Consider the following 23,937-nt stretch of genomic DNA (forward strand, 5'->3'; position numbering starts at 1 on the left):
TTGATGTAGGAATCCCGGCAACCATTCAGTGGCAGTCTTCCGATGACCATCCCTTACTACAACATACAGTACTTGTGGACCTTCCTCCTCTCCAGTAGAAACCTGGAGAGGACATTGAGCTGATCAGGGGGCAGGTAGGACTCTCAAATCAATAGAAGTTGCGCCAGATCTAAAATTGTTTGATTTGTATCAATTTAGCCCCGCCCCCTATATTAAGACCCACAATTCCCAGTATCATCCCCTCATCCTTCACACTTCCTAGTAGGACACTAGAGATCCACCCACGCTTCGAGGCCTGGGGGACTCATACACCGTCCGGGATAGTAGGTAAGTATGTCATAGCCTCCAGGCACCCCTGTATCCTGCCACCTTTCCCATCTTGTGCTGTCTCGTCCAAATTCACCTGCTCAGCAATTGAGAGCGCACATGAGGAGCCGCTGCATTGTGCCGTGATGCCACCGCCAGCCGCTGATCCCTGTCGGTATAGAAACATCTAAACCACGGACCGACAGGTGGCCACATAAGGTAGAGGTGTCGTGTGTCATCTCCACATTGGGGGACAGCAGACTATCGGCAATATAGACTGAAGTATTTTGACACTTAAGGTGCGTACGCACGGAACAATATTGTTCAACGGTATATAGTTCATATCATTCGTGTGTATGCAATGAACTACCAATCATGTGCGCTCCCGCTGGACGATAATGATCTCGTCCATCGGGCATGCATGCAGGCCAACCAGGACGATATTGTTCATTTTCCATATGGGAGAACGATCGTTGGTCATTAACGATATCTTTGGTGTTTGGATGAACAATATCGCTTATCCAGCACACCAGGAATTTCAAGGGAGATCGTTTAGTGATATTGTTTCCTGAACAGATGGTCCCATGTGTACCCAGCATAAGATTTGGTACATAAAGATATCAGGTGAACTACTGAGACATCAGGGTTAGTTGACAGCTGCTCACTAATTAATCTTGCCTGCTTCTGATGAGAACTTTAGACTGTCAACAGCCAAATGCTAATGGTGCTTACACATGGGACGATCGTCAGTGGTAACGATATTGCTGAATGATCTCCCTGCACCTTCCAGGTGTGTTGGATGATCGATATCGATCATTCGTCCCACCAACGACAAGCCAGCGACCCATGATAAGCGATCGTGGGTTCCTATGTAACCTGGTCGATAACTACCAGGTTGGCTTGCATGCACGGCCGATGGACGATATCAGTATCATCCATATGTGCCCACGTATTGCAGGTCATTGGTGGTTAGAACTTAAAGGCACCAAAAAATGCACAATATGAATGATAACGATATGATCAATATCGTTCATATCGTGCATTTTTATCTTAACGTGTGTACGCACCATGACTAACGGAAACAATTTACAACTATACTGTATACTGTGCACTTATTTATTTAGTATAACAAAATAGCTCTACAAGTGGCCAGGATTTCTATGGATGTGAACAGTAAAGCTGTCCACACACTAGACCAACTTACATCCAACCAGCCAACTAGTTGATTGGTTGGAATGAAAATCTGGTAACATATGGGAGTAACTGATGATCAGCAATTTGCTCCTAAATGCCAGAAAACAGATGAAAATGGCATCAGACAAGTTTGTTAAATGTTTGATCTAAACAATTTGTTCAAAAAACAGTTTTTGTCCATTTTCTGGTGTTTGGGAGCAAATTGCTGATTGTATACCTTACCAGATTTTCATTCCAACCAATCAACTAGTTGGCTGGTTGGATGTAAGTTGGTCTAGTGTGTGGCCAGCTTAAAGCTGGCCACACATCCAAAGATTATCTGTCCAACCAGCCAACTGGTTGGAGTGAAAATCTGGTAAGGTACTGTATACAATCAGCAATTTGCTCCCAAACGCTGGAAAATGGACAAAAACTGTTGTTTGAACAAATAGTTTAGATCAAACATTTAACAAACTTGTCTGACGCCATTTTCATCTGTTTTCTGGCATTTAGGAGCAAATTGCTGATCATCAGTTACTCCCATACGTTACCAGATTCTCATTCCAACCAATCAACAAGTTGGATGTAAGTTGGTCTAGTGTGTGGCCAGCTTAATTCAGAGGTGCACATTACGAGTGATGATCAGCAAAACAAGGAAAGTCCTCACGCAAGCAGCAAAAAATACGCTGAGACATCCAATGGAGCTCACTGCGTTCAGTTCAGTTGTTGCACAGACGTAAGAACAGGATTGAAAAATGTAGACGTGTGGTGATGGTGACTGTAGACAGCGGACCCAAAATCTGCAAATGTGGGCGTCACACGGGCGTGTTCAGGGAACATAATGCACTAATACAGAGCACATACGTCCTTACCACAGGACATTGGAGACATTTCACTAGAGCAGCTGAGTGCCTGCTCAGGACATGGTACAAATGATGACAAATCACAGAAAACATCGATAATCGGACCACATCGAACTCCAGCAGATGCAGGTGAGATTACTTTTAATGCTATTATTAGTTTATTTAAATGTTATCCTGTAACCCTGTTTTCACTCTAGGGCAGTGGTTCTCCAACTCATTCCTCAGGACCCCACACAGGTCACATTTCCAGGTCTCTCAGCAGGTGCACAGGTGTAGTCATTACTCACAGACACATTTTAAAAGATCCACAGGTGATATAATTATTTCACTAGTAATTCTGTGAGGAAGCCTGGAAAACATGCACTGTTTGTGATCCTGAGGACTGAGTTTGAGAACCTGTGCCTTAGAGCAGTGGTTCTCAAACTCTGTCCCCAGGACCCCACACTGCATGTTTTCCAGGTCTCCTCACAAAATTACAAGTGAGATAATAAGCTCCTGTGGATCTTTTAAAATGTGTCAGTGAGTAATGACTATACCTGTGCACCTGCTGGGTGACCTGGAAAATGTTACCTGTGTGGGGTCCTGAGGACCAAGTTTGAGAACCACTGGTCCAGTGCGCACTGCTCTAGGGCACAGCTTCTCAAACTCAGACCTCAGGATCACAAACAGTGCATGTTTTCCAGGTCTCCTCACAGAATCATAAATGAAATAATTAGATCACCTGTGAATCTCTTAAAATGTGTCAGAGAGTAATGAGTACACCTATGCACCTCCTTAGTGTAATAGTAAGATTGTGGTATGGGCCTGCTTAGGTAAGCCAGAGTATTTATTCTTCATATTATTTCATTATAATGTTATATTGACATCAGTTAGTGAAATAAATATATATATTATACACTATGTGTGACACCCTGGTAAAACATGGTACCACGAAGAAGTCTCAGATAATATCGAGAATAGGTTTTTGGTTTTTATACAGAGAGGTCAGGGCTAACGTGAGACATACAAGTAAATAAGATAAGATCCTGCAATGTCAATAGATAATAGTTTTACAATAAATGTATAAGTGATGCACACGGTGAACAAGATAACACTTTCGTAGTAAAAGTTACAAGTTCAATTACAATAACAGATACAGTTACAGTTCACACGAGAAACACAACAATTCAGGTTTTATTATTCAGGAACACAGCTCCCTCGCAATCGGGAGGGATTCCTCTTCTCCTGTTGGTTGTAAGAGGTTAATGCATGCAATACTTTCCCTACCACCGATTAACTTAAACGCTGTAACTAAACAGTAAGACAATAACTAACAGTCCTTAAATTAGACTCTCAGTTTGCGGATTATTTTCCCTAAGCTTTACTGGCCTGAAGCTATTAGTTCATGAATTAATACTGTATTAAATATTCCTGACTGTACACTGCGTTGCCCGGGTTATTAGCTGGAAGTTCTGACTGTATCCTGCTTACGCAGAAATAGCTCCACTGTGGGCTAATATAAAGCTGTGTTGCTCCTAAGTGCAATTGTCTCTCTTTCTAATCCTGGCTGACAGACTCTGCAACAATGTTAATGTCAATAGTGCTGCAACCTTGTTGCTACAAATGGACGACTGTGACAGCTTGTTAGATGGCTCTGCCTCTCCTACTGCACACAGAGCTGCCCGGATGGGATTTATTATATGCAATTCCTGCAGCTCCTTACGGGGACTCTCCTGCCCACAAGTCCCAAGGACCAAGTCTAAGGCTCTGTGCGGCTTATGCGGGTAACAAAGTCTCAGGCTGTAGACACATTAATTATAACTCCTTTTCTGCACTGGTGTCTGGGGAGGTTATTGCTGGGCACTATACATAGGGCTGTAGCTGCCAGCTAGCTGTGGGCCACTGTTAGCGGGTAGTTGTAGAAGAGAGTGTGTGGCCAAGCCTCTTACACAGTGGCGTAACTAGGGTATTTGGAGCCCAGGGCAAATTTGAAAAGGGAGCCAACACCCCAACACCCCGATATGTGCGTGTGCTGGAAAAAATGGGTGTGGCCACTTAAAAATGGGGCGTGTCAACATGACACACCTCTTTATTTTCACGCTGAACATTCCTATCCATATGCACCTTAACCCCAGTAGTGCCCCTTATACAGTACCCCAAGTATGCAGTTGTGGTCCCTCTTATGCAGGCCCATAGTAGTACCCCTTATATAGTATCCCCAGTAGTGGTCCCCCTTATACAGCCCCCAATTAGTTCCCCTTACTCAGTGCCCCCAGTAGTATTCCCCCCAAATGCAGTGCCCTATGTAGTGTTCCCCTTTATGCAGTGCCCCCAGTAGCAGTCCCCACAATGCAGTGCACCCAGTAGTTGTATCCCCTTATGCAGTGCCCTTTATATAGTGCCCCCAGTAGTGCCCCCCCATGCAGTGCCCTTTATATAGTGCCCCCAGCAGTAGTCCCCCCCCCATGCAGTTTTCACAGTAGTGGTCCCCCTTATGCAGGCACCCAGTAGTGATCCCCCCCTATCTAGTCTATCTAGTGCCCCCTGTAGTGGTCCCCCCCAGTGCAGTGCCCCTAGTAGTAGTCCCCTTTTATAATGCCCCCAGTAGTAGTTCCCCCCCCCTCCCATCCAGTGCCCCCAGTAGTGGTCCCCTCTATACAGTGCCCCTGTAGTGGTCCTTCCTATTATTGCCCCCAGTTGTGGTCCCCCCAGTGCAGTGCCCCTAGTAGTAGGCCCCTTTTACAATGCCCCCAGTAGTTGTCCCCCCCCCCAAGTAGTGGTCCCCAGCTGAGGTTCCCCCTCCCGATTAAGTGCCCCCAGTAATAGCCCCCCTAGTAGAGGTCCTCCCAATAATGGTGCCCCCAGTAGTAGCCACCCCCCCATTGTTTCCCCCCACCCCCAGTAGAGGTCCCCCCAGTAGTAGCCACCCCCCCCCCCCGTTGTGCCCCCAGTAGTGCAGACAGGTTATAAAAAAAAATATATATAAAAATATACTTGCCTGAATCCATGCTGCTGCTCCAGACCACGACACCGCTCCCACCGCCGCCCGCCAGTCCTCCCGGGCTGGCGCGCTCAGCATTATGGGAGAGACGTCATGATGTCATGATGTCTGTCCCATTACCCACTACAGGAGCCGGACAGAAGCCCGGCTCTTGCAGTGGGTGCTGCAGCAGCCAATGAGAGTTTATCTGACTCTCATTGGCTGCTGTTTAACACATGCATCGCTGGCGGCGATGCGTGTGTTATGCACAGCCTGAGCCCGCCTCCTGGCGCTATTGGGCAAGCGCTCAAGGGGATGGAACGGGCTCAGGTGTGCAGCACAGGACCGGCGCTGGAAGCCTAGCACCGGTCCCGTGTAAATGTGTAGCGCCGACCGCACTCACTGCAGTCAGCGCTACAATGGTGGCTAACTAGGGCGGGCCGGACTGTGGCCGGCCGCGCCCCCCCGCGCCACCGGTCCCACGGCACCCAGGGCAAGCACCCTGCTTGCCCTGCCCTAGTTACGCCACTGCTCTTACCCCCCCCCCGCCATAACCACGACTCCTTTCTGTGCCTGCAGGGTCCGGTACAGCCTCCAGTCACTGTCATCAAACTGTGGCTCCACCCAGGAACACCTCCAGCTGCTGCTCCTCACTAAGGGAGGCGGGTCAGAAGGCTCTAATGGCTGCCAGCACTCAGTTCACTGAGCTCCCGGCACTCTCCAGCAGCTCCATCAGCGGCCCTCCGCAGCGCGGCTTCCCCTTCACAGCTCACCTACCAACTGCCGCCCAACTGTCACCCAACTGTCAGTACAAGCCCCTCTGGTCACGGGGCACTGTTTCTCTATTGCATTGGAGGTCCAGTCTCTCCAGCCACACGCCAGCTCCTGAAGCTGGCTACATTGTCCACTGTCACCAATGAATACATTCAAATGTCCAGCAACACCTATATAAGGGTACACAACATGAGGTACTCCCAGGTTCTGGGGTACCACATATGTATGTATGTGTTACTGTACATCTGTTACTTCTATCAGGTAAATTATTGACATTTGAAATGCTTGCATCTGACAGATATTAATATGAAGCAAAAAGATTGAATTCAATACAATTAGTAATGCTTTAATTTTCATTCAACTTTCCACCTTGACAAATAATAATTACTAATTAATTGTTAAAGCTATACCAGACCTTTCTCTTGATGAAACGCAAAATAATTACATTTGATTTATAATGCCAGCTCATTACATTTCATCTTGTACTCGACAATAGAATTGAGGACCTCATTCAGAGTCGGTCGTTGCGGCCGGACGGTCGTACGCCACCGATGTTCGCTAAACTGCGCATGCGTAAAGTTCGCAATGCGCGTGCGCAAACTAGCTCTTACGATCAGAAATTTCTCTCTCCTTGAACACAGCCAGGTCGGTAGTTTGAGTGACTGGATGAGGCGTTTGTGGGTGGTAACAGGGGAAGGTGCTTGAAAACGGAGGAGTGGAGATACGATCGCAGGCGTGCCTATGCGAATGACTTTTAATGGGAGTGCATAATTAAAAAAGTAGTGTCATGGCACATGTGACATGGGAGGTTTGTATACTGACCTGATCGTAGTGCTTAAGAGAGGGTATGGTCAACCTTAAGCTCTACGACCAGCTCCGATGGTTCCCGATGCTCGCGATTAATCCTTATATCCCAGGAGATGATGTGTGTTGTGATCGAGAAGGGGGCATTGTTTAGTCTTATGGCCGCTTCTTACCTGCGGTCGTTCAGCTGATGATCTCATCTTAGGACCGCAACTTGTGTTCGCTTAATTTGCATATCCGACCCCTTTCCCCTACGACCGTGCGGCCGCAACGACCGACTCCTCTGAATGAGGTCCTGAGTCCCTCACTATACAGTAATGTTATACTAAATCCAACCTGTACTGTTTCATTTTACTGTAAGAAGTCTGAAAAGATGGCTATAAATTGACTCTACCTAAACAAAGTTTCTAGGTTGAAGCTGATACAAATAATTAGCTGATAAAAACACAATTAAGGGGCCTATTCATCATAACTAAAGTTTCCCAGGAGGTAATTAGGTTTAGAACTGGCATGGAGTTCTACCTAATTACCGGAGGAATTCATCATTCCTCCTCCCTATAACTATCTATTCCGAAAAGCTGTCATTATTTTGGGAAATAGATAGTTATCCCTGTCTACACTAACTTATCGCAGCTGGATGCAGTGCTGCGCATACACTGTTACACCTGTAAAACCAGCGCACTTCCTACAGATGCGGTAAGTTTATGTCCCACCCTCCGCTCACCTCCCCCCCGTTCAGCACTTACCTGCTCGCACAGAAGTCTCTGGCTCCGTCTGCTATGCGGTCATGTGTTCTACCAGCAGAGCACAGTACTGTTTAGAAAAAAATATATATATATATTTTCTAAACTTTATTGTGTTCTGCTGGTAGAACACCTGACCACATAGCAGACGGAGGCAGAGGACGCGCCGGAGGGAGACGTCGGGGGACCTGTCCAGCTGTAAGCAGGTAAGTGTTACCTGCTATTCACCACCTCACAGTGGCGAATAGTAACTCCATCAAATTCCGAAAATACTTAATTTTAAGAATTTGATGAATACAATAATTTCCATATCCCCATACTAATGTACTAATGTATGGGGAGTGTGTAAATTTAATGCAGGGGAACTTAGCAAGGAGATATCAGTGTTATCTCCTGTGCTAAGTGTCATCATGAATACTAAAATAACGTTAATTAAGGAAAATGTCCTTAAAAACTTTATTTTAGTGTTGATGAATAGGCCCCTTAGTCTTTTTTCCTTGTATTTCTCCTCTTACAGTACCTCACGAGTGCACATATGTATGTTTATACTGCATACACACAATCCACAGCTGGAAATATCCCTCCTGCCATCGGTTAATCATGCTCTAATCCATAATACTTGTGAGCCTGTAGCAGCTTTCTCCTATTCCTTAGTTGAAGGATATGGAGCATACACACAGTCAGATAATGGTGCATACACACAGTCAGATAATGGAGCATACACAAAGTCAGATAATGGAGCATACACAAAGTCAGATAATGGAGCATACACACAGTCAGATAATGGAGCATACACACACGGTCAGATAATGGAGCATGCACACGGTCAGATAATGGTGCATACACACAGTCAGATAATGGAGCATACACACGGTCAGATAATGGAGCATGCACACGGTCAGATAATGGTGCATACACACAGTCAGATAATGGAGCATGCACACGGTCAGATAATGGAGCATACACACAGTCAGATAATGGAGCATACACACAGTCAGATAATGGAGCATACACACAGTCAGATAATGGAGCATACACACGGTCAGATAATGGAGCATACACACGGTCAGATAATGGAGCATACACACGGTCAGATAATGGAGCATACACACGGTCAGATAATGGAGCATACACACGGTCAGATAATGGTGCATACACACACGGTCAGATAATGGAGCATACACACACGGTCAGATAATGGAGCATACACACACGGTCAGATAATGGAGCATACACACACGGTCAGATAATGGAGCATACACACACGGTCAGATAATGGAGCATACACACACGGTCAGATAATGGTGCATACACACAGTCAGATAATGGTGCATACACACGGTCAGATAATGGTGCATACACACGGTCAGATAATGGTGCATACACACGGTCAGATAATGGTGCATACACACGGTCAGATTTTTCTTCAGATCTGAACGATAACTATTTAAAAAATCGCTCAATCATTCATATCTGAAGGAAAATCTGACATGCCTGAACGATGAACGTTGCACGTTCCTGATGGTCAGATAACGATATCTGACATCTGATGGGTTTGTAGTCAGACTTGGACGATTCCATTCATTTTAATGCAGTCAAAAATCGTTCAATCGTTCATCTGACAAATCTGAACGTGTGTATGCTTCAATAGTTTGTTTCAATATTAGTAGCTGTACTGTTATTTATTTGTGTCCTTTTCCTCTGGAACTTTTCAAGATGTAGGTGGCACAGTACAATATACAGTAACATCTATACAAGTCCATTGCTAATATCTATTACTAGCAAGGTTTATAATACAGAGACAGTGGATTAAGCACCTCCGGCGATAGCTTTCTGCACTCACTACTCATATGGGCTCGGTACGGAGACCAAAAATTATTTCTTTAACTTTTTTTTTATACCCACTAAGGGCAAGGGTGTAACTAACATAGGTATAGGTAGCTGGTATGGGCCCCAAAGCTGAGTGGGGCCCCCATCTTCTTTGTCAAGGTTACACGTGTTCTATACATTTTTCACCATTGGGTGGTACATAGGGGCCCTTACACACTTTTGCTAGTTACCTAGTTATGCCCCTGACTAAGAGAGTCGCATATCCTAATAGAATAGTTTCTATACACACAACTATTACACTCAACTGTTATGTACTAACAAGTGTGAAAAGATTACCAACATTTTACAATTATGTTTAACTGTATTTGCAACATTTAAACACCCTTTTGATCTTTGCTACCTGCAATTACAGTACCATTCAATTAATTTGTACCCTGTAGGAAAACTCTTGTATACTTTTAATTTAAACCTTCAATATGCTGTAATTACAATTAAGTTCTGATAAACAAACCAAAAATATAACTTTTAAAAAAATACTATGTGACCCACGCCTACCACCTCCTGCTCTTCAATACGCCAAGGACTGAGGGATAGATCTGAGGGATAGGCCCCCACCAGTCTCCCTATTATGGTACTGATGGTCCTTCATTTTCTGCATCACCCTGATCTGAAAATCCGACCATCTGAAATGAAAGATCTGTACAATTTTAAAAACCATTCTACAAGTTTTTGTTGGCATAAGTTTGTCTATTCAAACTATGGATGAGCGGGTTTGGATTTCTGAAATCCGAACCCCCCCAGATACGAGTCATATCCGAGTCAGGCTCAACTTTTCCCGCCTGACTCTGATCTGAAATCGAGGCAAAACATCATCATCCCGCCTTCCGGATCTCGCTGGTTTTGGATTCAATAAAAGGTCCCCGCGTCAGCTCCATTTCTCACTCCGGTTGTGGACAGTGAAGAGGGAGGGTGGGAGCTAGGGCTGACTGGGCTGTGTTGTGCTGCTGTTGTCCATAGGGGTTGGCTGGGCTGTGTTGTGCTGCTGTTGTCCATAGGGGCTGGCTGCGCTGTGCTGCTGATGTCCATAGGGGCTGGCTGGGCTGTGTTGTGCTGCTGTCATAGGGGCTGGCTGGGCTGTGTTGTACTGCTGTTGTCCATAGGGGCTGTGTCCACTCCAAAGACTATAGGGGCTGGCTGGACAGTGTTGTGCAGTGTCCCATAAAGGCTGTAGTCCTAGAGGGGTGCTGTAGTGTTGTCCAGGGGGTGATCTATCCATCAGGGGTGCTCCCCCAAAGTGCACTCCAAAAAAAATAAAAACTTTTTTTGTGAATTGTGTGCGCAGTAGCCGCACGTGCATCAACAAAGTAACGCCAAGCGTGAGCCTATGTCATAAGTAAAGGGCCGGCTGTCTTGACCAATAAAGGGTGCTGTAACCCCCAAAGTGCAGTCCAAACAAAATAAAAATTATTTTCTGTGTTGTGAATTGTGTGCACTGTGGTTGCACGTGCATCAACAATGGAGCAGCGCCAAGCGTGCGCCTGTGTCCCATAAGTCTGTTAAATGGTGGTGTAACCCCCAAATTGCACTCCAAAATTTTTTTTAAATTCTTCTTTTCTGTGTTTGTGTGCGCCTTAGCCGCACGTATATATCAATCAATATAACATAAATGGAGGACCAAACTATGTCCCCTAAAAATAAAATAGGTATAGATCAAGAACCACTTCCTCCTAGTGCTGAAGCTGCTGCCACTAGTCATGACATAGACGATAAAATGCCATCAACGTCGTCTGCCAAGGTCGATGCCCAATGTCATAGTAGAGGGCATATAAAATCCCAAATGACAAAGTTCAGGAAAATGACCTTAAAAAAAAAATTTCAATCATCTGAGGAGAAACGTAAACTTGCCAATATGTCATTTACGACACGGAGTGGCAAGGAACGGCTAAGGTCTTTCCCTATGTTCATGACTAGTGGTTCAGCTTCACATGACGATGGAAGCCCTCCTCCCGCTAGAAAAATCAAATGAGTTAAGCTGGCAAAAGCACAGCGAAGAACTGTGCGTTCTAAGAAGATATCACAAATCCCCAAGGAGAGTCCAAGTGTGGTGGCGGTTGCGATGCCTGACCTTCCCAGCACTGGACGGGAAGAGGTGGCTCTTTCCACCATTTGTACACCCCCTGCAAGTGCTGAAAGGAGCACCCACAGACCACTTGCTGATATGCGAAATGAAGATGTCACTGTTGAAGTACAACAGGATGAGGATATTGGTGTAGCTGGCACTGAGGAGGAAGTTGGCGAGGAGGATTCTGATGGTGATGTGGTTTGTTTAAATCAGGCTCCGGGGGAGACAGTTGTTGTCCGTGGGATGAAAAAGCCCATCATGGTCATGCCTGGGCAGAAGACCAAACATTCCACCTCTTTGGTCTGGCAATATTTCTATCCAAATCCGGACAACAACTGTCTTGCCATATGTACAATATGTAAAGGTGAAATAAGTAGGGGCAGGGACGTTAACCACCTAGGAAAATTATCCTTATACGTCACCTGCAGCGCGTTCATAAAAAGTTACTGTAAAGTTCTGAAACTTTGGCTAAGACCGTAAGCAGTCCAGGGATGCCTAAATCCCTTTGTCCTGTTGTATCCAAGCACCTGCAAACCACACCGTCAACTCCCTCCTCATCAATTTCCTCCTTAGAAGTAGTCCTGCAGGCCATGTCACTGGCATGACTGACTCTCCTATCCGGGATTCCTTCGGAGGATCCTGCATTGCTACGCCTACTGCTGCCGCTGCTGCTGTTGCTGCTGGGAGTCGTTCATCATCCCAGAGAGGAAGTAGGAACACCACTACTTTTACTAAACAATTGACCCTTCAACAGTCCTTAGCGAGGAGGATGAAGTACGACCGCAGTCATTCTGAAGCAAAACGTATAACTGAGGCCTTGACTGCTATGTTGGTGTTAGACGTGCATCTGGTATCCACCATTGGTGCAGTGGGATTTAGACAATTGATGGAGGTAGTGTGTCCCCGGTTCCAAATCCCGTCTAGATTCCACTTCACTAGGTAGGCGATACCGAGACTGTACAGAAACATCAGAAAAAGTGTCCTGAATAATGCGGTTGTACCCAATGTCCACTTAACCACGGACATGTGGACAAGTGGAACAGGGCAGACTAAGGACTATATGACTGACAGCCCACTGGGTAGATGTATCCCCTTATGCAGCAACAACAGCAGCATCACCAGTAGCAGCGTCTCAGAAACGCCAGCTCATTCCAAGGCAGGCTACGCTGTGTATCACCGGTTTCAGTAAGGGGCACACCGCCGACAACCTCTTAGAGAAACTGAGGGAAATCATCGCCCAGTGGCTTACCCCGCTTAGACTCTCCTGGGGATTTGTGATATCTGACAACGCCATCAATATTGTGCGGGCAATACATCTGGGCAAATTCCAGCACGTCCCATGTTTTGCTCACACAATAAACTTGGTGGTGCAGAATTTTCTGAAAAGCGACAGGGGTGTGCCGAAGACTGGAGCGCCAGCAAACACTCTTGAACCTGCCCAGCCATCACCTGAAGCAAGAGGTTGTGACGTGTTGGAACTCAACCCTCTATATGCTTCAGAGGATGGAGGAGCAGCAAAAGGCCATTCAAGCCTTATACATCCACCTATGACATAGGCAAAGTAGGGGGTATGCACCCGACTCAAGCACAGTGGATTATGATTTCCGTGTTGTGCAAGGTTCTCCAGCCCTTCGAACTTGCCACACGTGAAGTCAGTTCAGACACTGCCAGCTTGAGTCAGGTAATTCCCCTCATCAGGTTTTTGCAGAATCATCTGGAGAAAGTGAAGGAGGAGCTAAGATGGAGCGATTCTGCTCAGCATGTGGGACTTTTGGATGAAGCCCTTCATTCGCTTTGACCACCCTGGAATCCTGGCAATCTGTTGAAAACAGACCACTACATTTTGGCCACTGTGCTCGATCCTAGGTTTAAAGCCTATGTGGTGTCTCTCTTTCCAGCTGGCACAAGCCCGCAGAGGTGCAAAGACCTGCTGGTGAAAACACTGTCAGCTGAAGCGGAACGTGACATGTCAACAGCTCCTTCTTCATTTTCTCCCGCAACTGGGTCTGCCAGGAAACAACTTAGGTATCCTAAGCAACCCACTGGCAGTGATGCAGGGCAGGCAGGACTGAAGGACCTGGCAACAATTTCTGACATTTCTACTGTCACTGCATATGATACTGTCACCATTGACAGAATGGTGGAGGATTACATCGATGACGGCATTCAAGTAGGCATGTCAGATACTCCATACCTGTACTTGCAGGAAAAAGAGGCAATTTTTAGGCCCCTGTACAAACTGGCTCTATTTTACCTGAGTTGCCCCCCCTCCAGTGTGTACTCCGAAAGAGTGTTTAGTGCAGCCGGGAACCTTGTCAGTGAAAGGTGTAGGAGGTTGCTTCCACAAAATGTGTAGAAGATGATGTTCATAAAAATGAATTATCAACTCTTCCAGGGAGACCAGCCTCCAGAACGTACAGAGGGACCTGTGGTGGTGGATTCCAGTGGGGACGAATTAACACTCTGTGAGGATGAGACTGTACACAAAACTGAAGATTGTGAGGAATCGGTGTATGAGTAGGATGTAGAGCCAGTATGTGCAGGGACAGATTCATTGCCAGCTTGTTTTGTGGGGTCCCAAATGAACCAATCATTTCAGCCACAGTTGTGTGGCAGACCCTGGCGCTGAAATGATTAGTTTGTTAAAGTGTGTATGTCCTGTTTATACAACATAAGGGTGAGTGGGAGGGCCCAAGGACAATTCCATCTTGCACCTCTTTTTTTTTTTTCTTTGCATTATGTACTGTTTGGGGCTTAGTTTTTTCAAACTGCCATCCTGTCTGCCACTGCAGTGTCACTCCTAGATGGGCCACGTGTTTGTGCCGCCCACTCGTGTTGCTTAGCATAGTCATCCATCTACCTCGGTGCAACCTTTTGGCCTAAAAACACTATTGTGAGGTGTTCAGAATAGACTGGAAATGAGTGTAAATTAATGTTATTGAGGTTAATAATAGCATAGGAGCAGAAAAACCCACAAATTCTGTGATTTTAGCTGTTTTTATGTTTTTAAAAAAAAAAATACAGATCCAAAACACAAAACCCAGAAACCAAAACACGGAAGGGTGGTTTTGGCAAAACCAATCCAGATCCAAAACTTGAAGAAAAATCCATGAGTACATTATAACATTTCTTTTGTGTAAATATAGAAATGCTGCACTTTGATAAGAACAATGGCCTTAAGGCGTATTGTAATCTGTCAAACAATCCCTAAAAGCAAACACTGTAGGTCAAATAAAAAATCGACCTAGCCTGCCAAAACTGCAGCCTTAATAGCATCTCCAGCAACTATCTTTATCCAGGTACCTCTATGTTGTTTGGCAATAATTTTGTGGACACATACTGTACACCATTGTGGTGCCATAAAATTGTGTTCATTTATTGTACTCATTTTACACATGCCATTATTAGAATGTTAGGGACTCACACATGTCCCTAAACAAGATTTACATGAAATATAGTGTACCGTTTTCTGACTTCGCCAGGCAAAGGGCACCATCACATTTACTGCATGAGTGATCTCTTGTCAGATCTTCTCCTTAGCTATTACCTCCAAATGCCTGGGTCCATGATGGATTTTGTCCATTGTTAATGTTACAAGGATCTCAAGCTCCTTCAGTCTAACAATTGGTTGCCGGTGTTTGTGGGGAACACCAGGCGGTGTAGGAGCAGCCACATGGCATGGCCCGGGAATCTCCCTCATCTGTGACTGTAGTGCTGCTTCCTGGATGTGGATTTCTTCTCTCGTCATTTGGAGCTGGTGCTGGAAAAGGGGCATTGTGAGTAGGGAAGCAAATTGTGGGATCATTTGTGAGTTCCACAAATCACTGGGATCAGTGGCAGCTCCTACCCCCTTGAAGGAGTGGGGTTGCCTGTGCCACCCTGCAGTCCACAGACAGTCAAGGTACCTACACAATGGATATGGCTGGTGAAATGTGGACAAACAATGGTGGGAGGAATCGGCATATAATGCCAGTGGCTGCTTAGCCGCCGGATCAAATACAGACAGCGGCAGCCCGGTGTATCAAAATCCTGACAGCTGAAGGTAAGTACCCTAACCCCCCCTCTCCCCCCACCTCCCTTAAGGGTGCCTTACCCTAAATACCCCCCGTTAGTGCCTAAACCCCCCTAGTTGTGCCTAAGCCTACCCCCCTTCCTCCACCCTAATCCTCCCAGAGGGTGCCTAACCCTAAGTCCCCCTGGGGGTCCCTAAACCTAACCCTCCCGCCCATGGCTAGTCGCTAAGACACCTTTCATACCATCGTTCGGTATGCCGGGTGTCGGGATTCCGTAGTGGAGTTAATGATAGGTGACGGGATTTTGATGCCTATCTTTAGTCCCATGTTGGGATGTAAGTGTCGGAATATTGGCGGACCGAATAGTGCCCCGCCGGTATCCTGAATGCATCCCTGGTGGAACTGCCGGCATGGATTTGCTGGCTCAATTGGGGTTTTACTGGGTGGGCTGCAGCCCCTAGATACAGTCTGTGACTGCCCAGGATTATAATAAATAAATCTCAGGTATTATGGGATTCAGAAAGACACTATGGATTTGGCTCACTGACATCATCACTGTGTAGCATCTTCCCATCCAATCAGTGACTGAGAGCAGCCGCATCACAGGGATCCAGCTCTTCTACTGGCCCATACTGATGAAGCAGTTTCCCCGGACCAGCATGGAGCAGTATGAGGGGGAGGGGAAATAGCAAGAGCAGCTGTTGATGAAGCAGGGGGGGGTAACTATTGTAAGAGCAGCTGTTGATGAAGCAGGGGGGGTAACTAATTGAAGAGCAGCTGTTGATGTAGGAGGGGGGTAACTAATGTAAGAGCAGCTGTTGATGGATGAGGGGGGTAACTAATGTAAGAGCAGCTGTTGATGGATGAGGGGGGGTAACTAATGTAAGAGCAGCTGTTGATGTAGTAGGGGGGTAACTAATGTAAGAGCAGCTGTTGATGGATGAGGAGGGGTAACTAATGTAAAAGCAGCTGTTGATGAAGCAGGGGGGGTAACTAATGTAAGAGCAGCTGTTGATGTAGCAGGGGGGGTAACTAATGTAAGAGCAGCTGTTGATGAAGCAGGGGGGGTAACTAATGTAAGAGCAGCTGTTGATGTAGGAGGGGGGTAACTAATGTAAGAGCAGCTGATGATGGATGAGGGGGGTAACTAATGTAAGAGCAGCTATTGATGTAGTAGGGGGTAACTAATGTAAGAGCAGCTGTTGATGGATGAGGGGGGTAACTAATATAAGAGCAGCTGTTGATGGATGAGGGGCATATCTAATGTAAGAGCAGCTGTTGATGGATGAGGGGGGGTAACTAATGTAAGAGCAGCTGTTGATGGAAGAGGGGGGGTAACTTATGTAAGAGCAGCTGTTGATGGAAGAGGGGGGGTAACTAATGTAAGAGCAGCTGTTGATGGATGAGGGGGGTAACTAATGTAAGAGCAGCTGTTGATGTAGCAGGGGGGGTAACTAATGTAAGAGCAGCTGTTGATGAAGCAGGGGGGGTAACTAATGTAAGAGCAGCTGTTGATGTAGGAGGGGTGTAACTAATGTAAGAGCAGCTGATGATGGATGAGGGGGTAACTAATGTAAGAGCAGCTGTTGATGGATGAGGGGGGTAAATAATGTAAGAGCAGCTGTTGATGGATGAGGGGGGTAACTAATATAAGAGCAGCTGTTGATGGATGAGGGGGGTAAATAATGTAAGAGCAGCTGTTGATGGATGAGGGGGTAACTAATGTAAGAGCAGCTGTTGATGGATGAGGGGGGTAAATAATGTAAGAGCAGCTGTTGATGGATGAGGGGGGTAACTAATATAAGAGCAGCTGTTGATGGATGAGGGGGTAACTTATGTAAGAGCAGCTGTTGATGGATGAGGGGGTAACTTATGTAAGAGCAGCTGTTAATGGAAGAGGGGGGGAAACTAATGTAAGAGCAGCTGTTGATGGATGAGGGGGGTAACTAATGTAAAAGCAGCTGTTGATGAAGCAGGGGGGGTAACTAATGTAAGAGCAGCTGTTGATGTAGCAGGGGGGGTAACTAATGTAAGAGCAGCTGTTGATGTAGCAGGGGGGGTAACTAATGTAAGAGCAGCTGTTGATGTAGGAGGGGGGTAACTAATGTAAGAGCAGCTGATGATGGATGAGGGGGGTAACTAATGTAAGAGCAGCTATTGATGTAGTAGGGGGTAACTAACGTAAGAGCAGCTGTTGATGGATTAGCGGGGTAACTAATGTAAGAGCAGCTGTTGATGGATGAGGGGGGTAAATAATGTAAGAGCAGCTGTTGATGGATGAGGGGGGTAACTAATATAAGAGCAGCTGTTGATGGATGAGGGGGTAACTTATGTAAGAGCAGCTGTTGATGGATGAGGGGCATATCTAATGTAAGAGCAGCTGTTGATGGATGAGGGGGTAACTTATGTAAGAGCAGCTGTTAATGGAAGAGGGGGGGTAACTTATGTAAGAGCAGCTGTTGATGGAAGAGGGGGGGTAACTAATGTAAGAGCAGCTGTTGATGGATGAGGGGGGTAACTAATGTAAGAGCAGCTGTTGATGTAGGAGGGGGGTAACTAATGTAAGAGCAGCTATTGATGTAGTAGGGGGTAACTAATGTAAGAGCATCTGTTGATGGATGAGCGGGGTAACTAATGTAAGAGCAGCTGTTGATGGATGAGGGGCATATCTAATGTAAGAGCAGCTGTTGATGGATGAGGGGGTAACTTATGTAAGAGCAGCTGTTGATGGATGAGGGGGTAACTTATGTAAGAGCAGCTGTTGATGGAAGAGGGGGGGTAACTAATGTAAGAGCAGCTGTTGATGGATGAAGGGGGGAAACTAATGTAAGAGCAGCTGTTGATGGATGAGGAGGGGTAACTAATGTAAGAGCAGCTATTGATGGATGAGGAGGGGTAACTAATGTAAGAGCAGCTGTTGATGTAGCAGGGGGGGGTAACTACTGTAAGAGCAGCTGTTGATGAAGCAAGGGGGGTAACTAATGTACAAGCAGCTGTTGATGGATGAGGGGGGTAACTAATGTAAGAGCAGCTGTTGATGTAGCAGGGGGGGGTAACTAATGGAAGAGCAGCTATTGATGGATGAAGGGGGGTAACTAATGTAAGAGCAGCTATTGATGGATGAGGAGGGTAACTAATGTAAGAGCAGCTATTGATGGATGAGGGGGGTAACTAATGTAAGAGCAGCTGTTGATGGATGAGGGGGGTAACTAATATAAGAGCAGCTGTTGATGGATGAGGGGGTAACTTATGTAAGAGCAGCTGTTGATGGATGAGGGGCATATCTAATGTAAGAGCAGCTGTTGATGGATGAGGGGGAAACTTATGTAAGAGCAGCTGTTGATGGAAGAGGGGGGGTAACTAATGTAAGAGCAGCTGTTGATGGATGAGGGGGGTAACTAATGTAAGAGCAGCTGATGATGGATGAGGGGGGTAACTAATGTAAGAGCAGCTATTGATGTAGTAGGGGGTAACTAATGTAAGAGCAGCTGTTGATGGATGAGGGGGGTAACTAATGTAAGAGCAGCTGTTGATGGATGAGGGGCATATCTAATGTAAGAGCAGCTGTTGATGTAGCAGGGGGGGTAACTAATGGAAGAGCAGCTATTGATGGATGAAGGGGGGTAACTAATGTAAGAGCAGCTATTGAGGGATGAGGAGGGGTAACTAATGTAAGAACAACTGTTGATGTAGCAGGGGGGGTAACTAATGTAAGAGCAGCTGATGATGGATGAGGGGGGGTAACTAATATGAGAGCAGCTGTTGATGGATGAGGGGGGTAACTAATGTAAGAGCAGCTGTTGATGGATGAGGGGGGTAACTAATGTAAGAGCAGCTGTTGATGGATGTGGGGGGTAACTAATGTAAGAGCAGCTTTTGATGGATGAGGGGGGTAACTAATGTAAGAGCAGCTGTTGATGGATGAAGGGGGGTAACTAATGTAAGAGCAGCTGTTGATGAAGCAGGGGGGGTAACTAATGTAAGAGCAGCTGTTGATGGATGAGGGGGGGTAACTAATGTAAGAGCAGCTGTTGATGGATGAGGGGGGTAACTAATGTAAGAGCAGCTGTTGATGGATGAGTGGGGTAACTAATGTAAGAGCAGCTATTGATGGATGAAGGGGGGTAACTAATGTAAGAACAGCTGTTGATGAAGCAGGGGGGGTAACTAATGTAAGAGCAGTTGTTGATGTAGGAGGGGGGGTAACTAATGTAATAGCAGCTATTGATGTAGTAGGGGGTTACTAATGTAAGAGCAGCTGTTGATGGATTAGGTGGGGTAACTAATGTAAGAACAGCTGTTGATGGATGAGGGGGGTAACTAATGTAAGAACAGCTGTTGATGGATGATGGGGGTAAATAATGTAAGAGCAGATATTGATGGATGAGGAGGGGTAACTAATGTAAGAACAACTGTTGATGTAGCAGGGGGGTAACTAATGTAAGAGCAGCTGATGATGGAAGAGGGGAGGTAACTAATGTAAGAGCAGCTATTGATGGATGAGGAGGGGTAACTAATGTAAGAACAACTGTTGATGTAGCAGGGGGGTAACTAATGTAAGAACAGCTGTTGATGGATGAGGGGGGTAACTAATGTAAGAACAGCTGTTGATTGATGAGGGGGGTAACTAATGTAAGAGCAGCTGTTGATGGATGAGGGGCATATCTAATGTAAGAGCAGCTGTTGATGGATGAGGGGGTAACTTATGTAAGAGCAGCTGTTGATGGAAGAGGGGGGGTAACTTATGTAAGAGCAGCTGTTGATGGAAGAGGGGGGATAACTAATGTAAGAGCAGCTGTTGATGGATGAGGGGGGGAAACTAATGTAATAGCAGCTGTTGATGGATGAGGGGGGGAAACTAATGTAAGAGCAGCTATTGATGGATGAGCGGGGTAACTAATGTAAGAGCAGCTGTTGATGGATGAGGGGGGTAAGCTAATTGACACAGAGGGCAAAGCTGGGAGACACAGGGTGAGGGAGCAGCTGAGAGGCACAAGGTGAGGGGAAAGCTGAGAGACACAGGGTGATGGGGCGGCTGAGAGACACAGGGTGAGGGGGTGGCTGAGATACAAAAAGTGAGAGGGTGATTCAGATCAGAGATGGTGAGGGAGTGGCTGGGGAACACAGTGGGGGAGACTCAGGGGAGGGGGTTGAGGGGAAAGCTGGGAGACATTGGGTGATGGGGCGGCTGAGAGACACAGGGTGAGGGGGCGGCTGAGAGACACAGGGTGAGGGGGTGGCTGAGAGACACAGGGTGAGGGGGCGGCTGAGAGACACAGGGTGAGTGGGCGGCTGAGAGACACAGGGTGAGTGGGCGGCTGAGAGACACAGGGTGAGTGGGCGGCTGAGAGACACAGGGTGAGTGGGCGGCTGAGAGACACAGGGTGAGTGGGCGGCCGAGAGACACAGGGTGAGTGGGCGGCCGAGAGACACAGGGTGAGGGGGCGGCCGAGAGACACAGGGTGAGGGGGCGGCCGAGAGACACAGGGTGAGGGGGCGGCCGAGAGACACAGGGTGAGGGGGCGGCCGAGAGACACAGGGTGAGGGGGCGGCCGAGAGACACAGGGTGAGGGGGCGGCCGAGAGACACAGGGTGAGGGGGCGGCCGAGAGACACAGGGTGAGGGGGCGGCCGAGAGACACAGGGTGAGGGGGCGGCCGAGAGACACAGGGTGAGGGGGCGGCCGAGAGACACAGGGTGAGGGGGCGGCCGAGAGACACAGGGTGAGGGGGCGGCCGAGAGACACAGGGTGAGGGGGCGGCCGAGAGACACAGGGTGAGGGGGCAGCCGAGAGACACAGGGTGAGGGGGCGACTGAGAGACACAGGGTGAGGGGGCGGCTGAGAGACACAGGGTGAGGGGGTGGCTGAGAGACAAAAAGTGAGAAGGTGATTCAGATCAGAGATGGTGAGGGAGTGGCTGAGAGACACAGTGGGGGAGACTCAGGGGAGGGGGTTGAGGGGAAAGCTGGGAGACACAGGGTGATGGGGAGGCTGAGAGACACAGGGTGATGGGGCGGCTGAGAGACACAGGGTGATGGGGCGGCTGAGAGACACAGGGTGATGGGGCGGCTGAGAAACACAGGGTGAGTGGGCGGCTGAGAGACACAGGGTGAGTGGGCGGCTGAGAGACACAGGGTGAGTGGGCGGCTGAGAGACACAGGGTGAGTGGGCGGCTGAGAGACACAGGGTGAGTGGGCGGCTGAGAGACACAGGGTGAGTGGGCGGCTGAGAGACACAGGGTGAGTGGGCGGCTGAGAGACACAGGGTGAGGGGGCGGCTGAGAGACACAGGGTGAGGGGGCGGCTGAGAGACACAGGGTGAGTGGGCGGCTGAGAGACACAGGGTGAGGGGGCGGCTGAGAGACACAGGGTGAGGGGGCGGCTGAGAGACACAGGGTGAGGGGGCGGCTGAGAGACACAGGGTGAGGGGGCGGCTGAGAGACACAGGGTGAGGGGGCGGCTGAGAGACACAGGGTGAGGTGGCAGCTGAGAGACACAGGGTGAGGTGGCAGCTGAGAGACACAGGGTGAGGTGGCAGCTGAGAGACACAGGGTGAGGGGGCGGCTGAGAGACACAGGGTGAGGAGGTGGCTGAGAGACAAAAAGTGAGAGGGTGATTCAGATCAGAGATGGTGAGGGAGTGGCTGAGAGACACAGTGGGGGAGACTCAGGGGAAGGGGTTGAGGCTGAGTGAAAAAAGGGGCAGGAGGTTTTAAAGGCAGGAGGCTGGAGTAACGGGTCAGGGGGCAGGAAGCTGGAGAGACACAGGGGGTAGGAGGTGAACCTCTGTGAACCACGGCCCGGAATTCCCTCTGTCTGCAGCCATCGCACAGGACAGCTTTTATCGGGAGAGCTGTCCTTTGCGATATTCTAGGTTCGTACTGTGGTAATTAACCATGATATGTACCTGAAAACATGGGGGATGCAATGCTTAGTACATCCCACCATGTATATGATAATTCTGTACTGTTACTTCTCATTATTTACATTCAGCAGAAACCACACACCATGTGTTATCGATGCCTTTCCATGGTAGACATCAATGTTTTTTTGCCCAATAATTCTGTGTCATTGATGTTGATCTTTGCATGAAAAGTCACTGTGCTGTTCAGTATGACCCTTTGTACTACTAATGTGTGACCATGGCTACATTGCATTGCAATTTGTATCTACAGTATATACAGTACTCTGCTGCTATACACACTGTATATTAGCCATCACTCTGGGAAAGAACGGTCAGGACTGTTGGGTGTTTGCAGCTCTGATAGGAACTGATGAGGGTTGGGGCAGATTGTACAGTGATGGCCAAACTTTTTGAGAATGACACAAGTATTGGTTTTCACAAAGTCTGCTGCTTCAGATTTTATGATGGTAATTTGTATATACTCCAGAATGTCATGAAGAGAGATCAGATGAATTGCATCTTTGCCATGACAATGAACTTAGGACCTGATTCAGAGCCGCTCGCTCTGACAGAGCACTCGCTCTGAATCGGGGCCGGGCTTTTTTTTTTTTTTTGAGCGGCCTCTTGGCCGCTCGCATAGCTGTGGGTGACAACCAACAGAGCCGGAAGCTCTCCACTGACATCACTTGTAATGTCAGTGGGGCTGCCCCCAAATGGCAGGCGTTCTTATGGGAACTCCTCCATTTGGGCAGCCACACCCCCGGCCCGCCCACCAAAGGGGGCGTGCTGTCACTCAACATCGACAGCTCACCCCCTTTGGTGAGAGTCCTGGAGCGACAGCTTGCCCGTCGCTAGCTGGGTCTCGCGCATGCACACGACGGAGCCGGCTCCATCATGCGCATGCACTGTTGGCCACCATCAACCCAGTTGTGAGCACTCAGCGCTTGCGACCGGGTCTGAATCAGGCCCTTAATTCCAAAAACAACATTTCCACTGCATTTCAGCCCTGCCACAAAAGGACCAGATGACATCATGTCAGTGATTTGCTTGTTAACAGAGGTGCGAGTGTTGATGAAGACAAGGCTGGAGATCACTCTGTCATGCTGATTGAGTTAGAATAACAGACTGGAAGCTTTAAAAGGAGGATGATGCTTGAAATCATTGTGATTCCTCTGTTAAACACATACAGTCATCATATTTTTGCGCAAAAAGGGCTTCACAGGCAAGGATATTGCTGCTAGTAAGATAGCAGCTAAAATCAATAATTTATCGCATCATCAAGAACTTCAAAGACAGAGGTTCAATTGTTGTGAAGAAGGCTTCAGGGTGCCCAAGAACATCCATCAAGCACTGGGACCGTCTCCTAAAGTTGATTCATCTGCGGTATCCGGGCACCACCAGTGCAGAGCTTACTCAGGAATGGCAGCAGGTAGGTGTGAGTGCATCTA

At 47.6% G+C, this 23,937-nt stretch overlaps 1 protein-coding gene across 1 annotated transcript in view; it reads left to right on the forward strand.

The window, feature by feature from the left end:
* Positions 1-246: 246 nt before the first annotated feature.
* LOC148481832 (uncharacterized) overlaps positions 247-23,937 on the forward strand; it is a 142,826-nt gene continuing 119,135 nt past the window's right edge. The window contains exons 1-2 of the mRNA XM_088452937.1: positions 247-327; positions 2,357-2,471. The gene's annotated coding sequence lies outside the window, so the exon portion shown is untranslated. The remainder of the gene's footprint in view (positions 328-2,356; positions 2,472-23,937) is intronic.

The sequence above is a fragment of the Taudactylus pleione genome, unplaced genomic scaffold (assembly GCF_031769625.1).
Source record: "Taudactylus pleione unplaced genomic scaffold, aTauple2 ptg000559l, whole genome shotgun sequence".
Classification (NCBI taxonomy): Eukaryota; Metazoa; Chordata; class Amphibia; order Anura; family Myobatrachidae; genus Taudactylus; species Taudactylus pleione.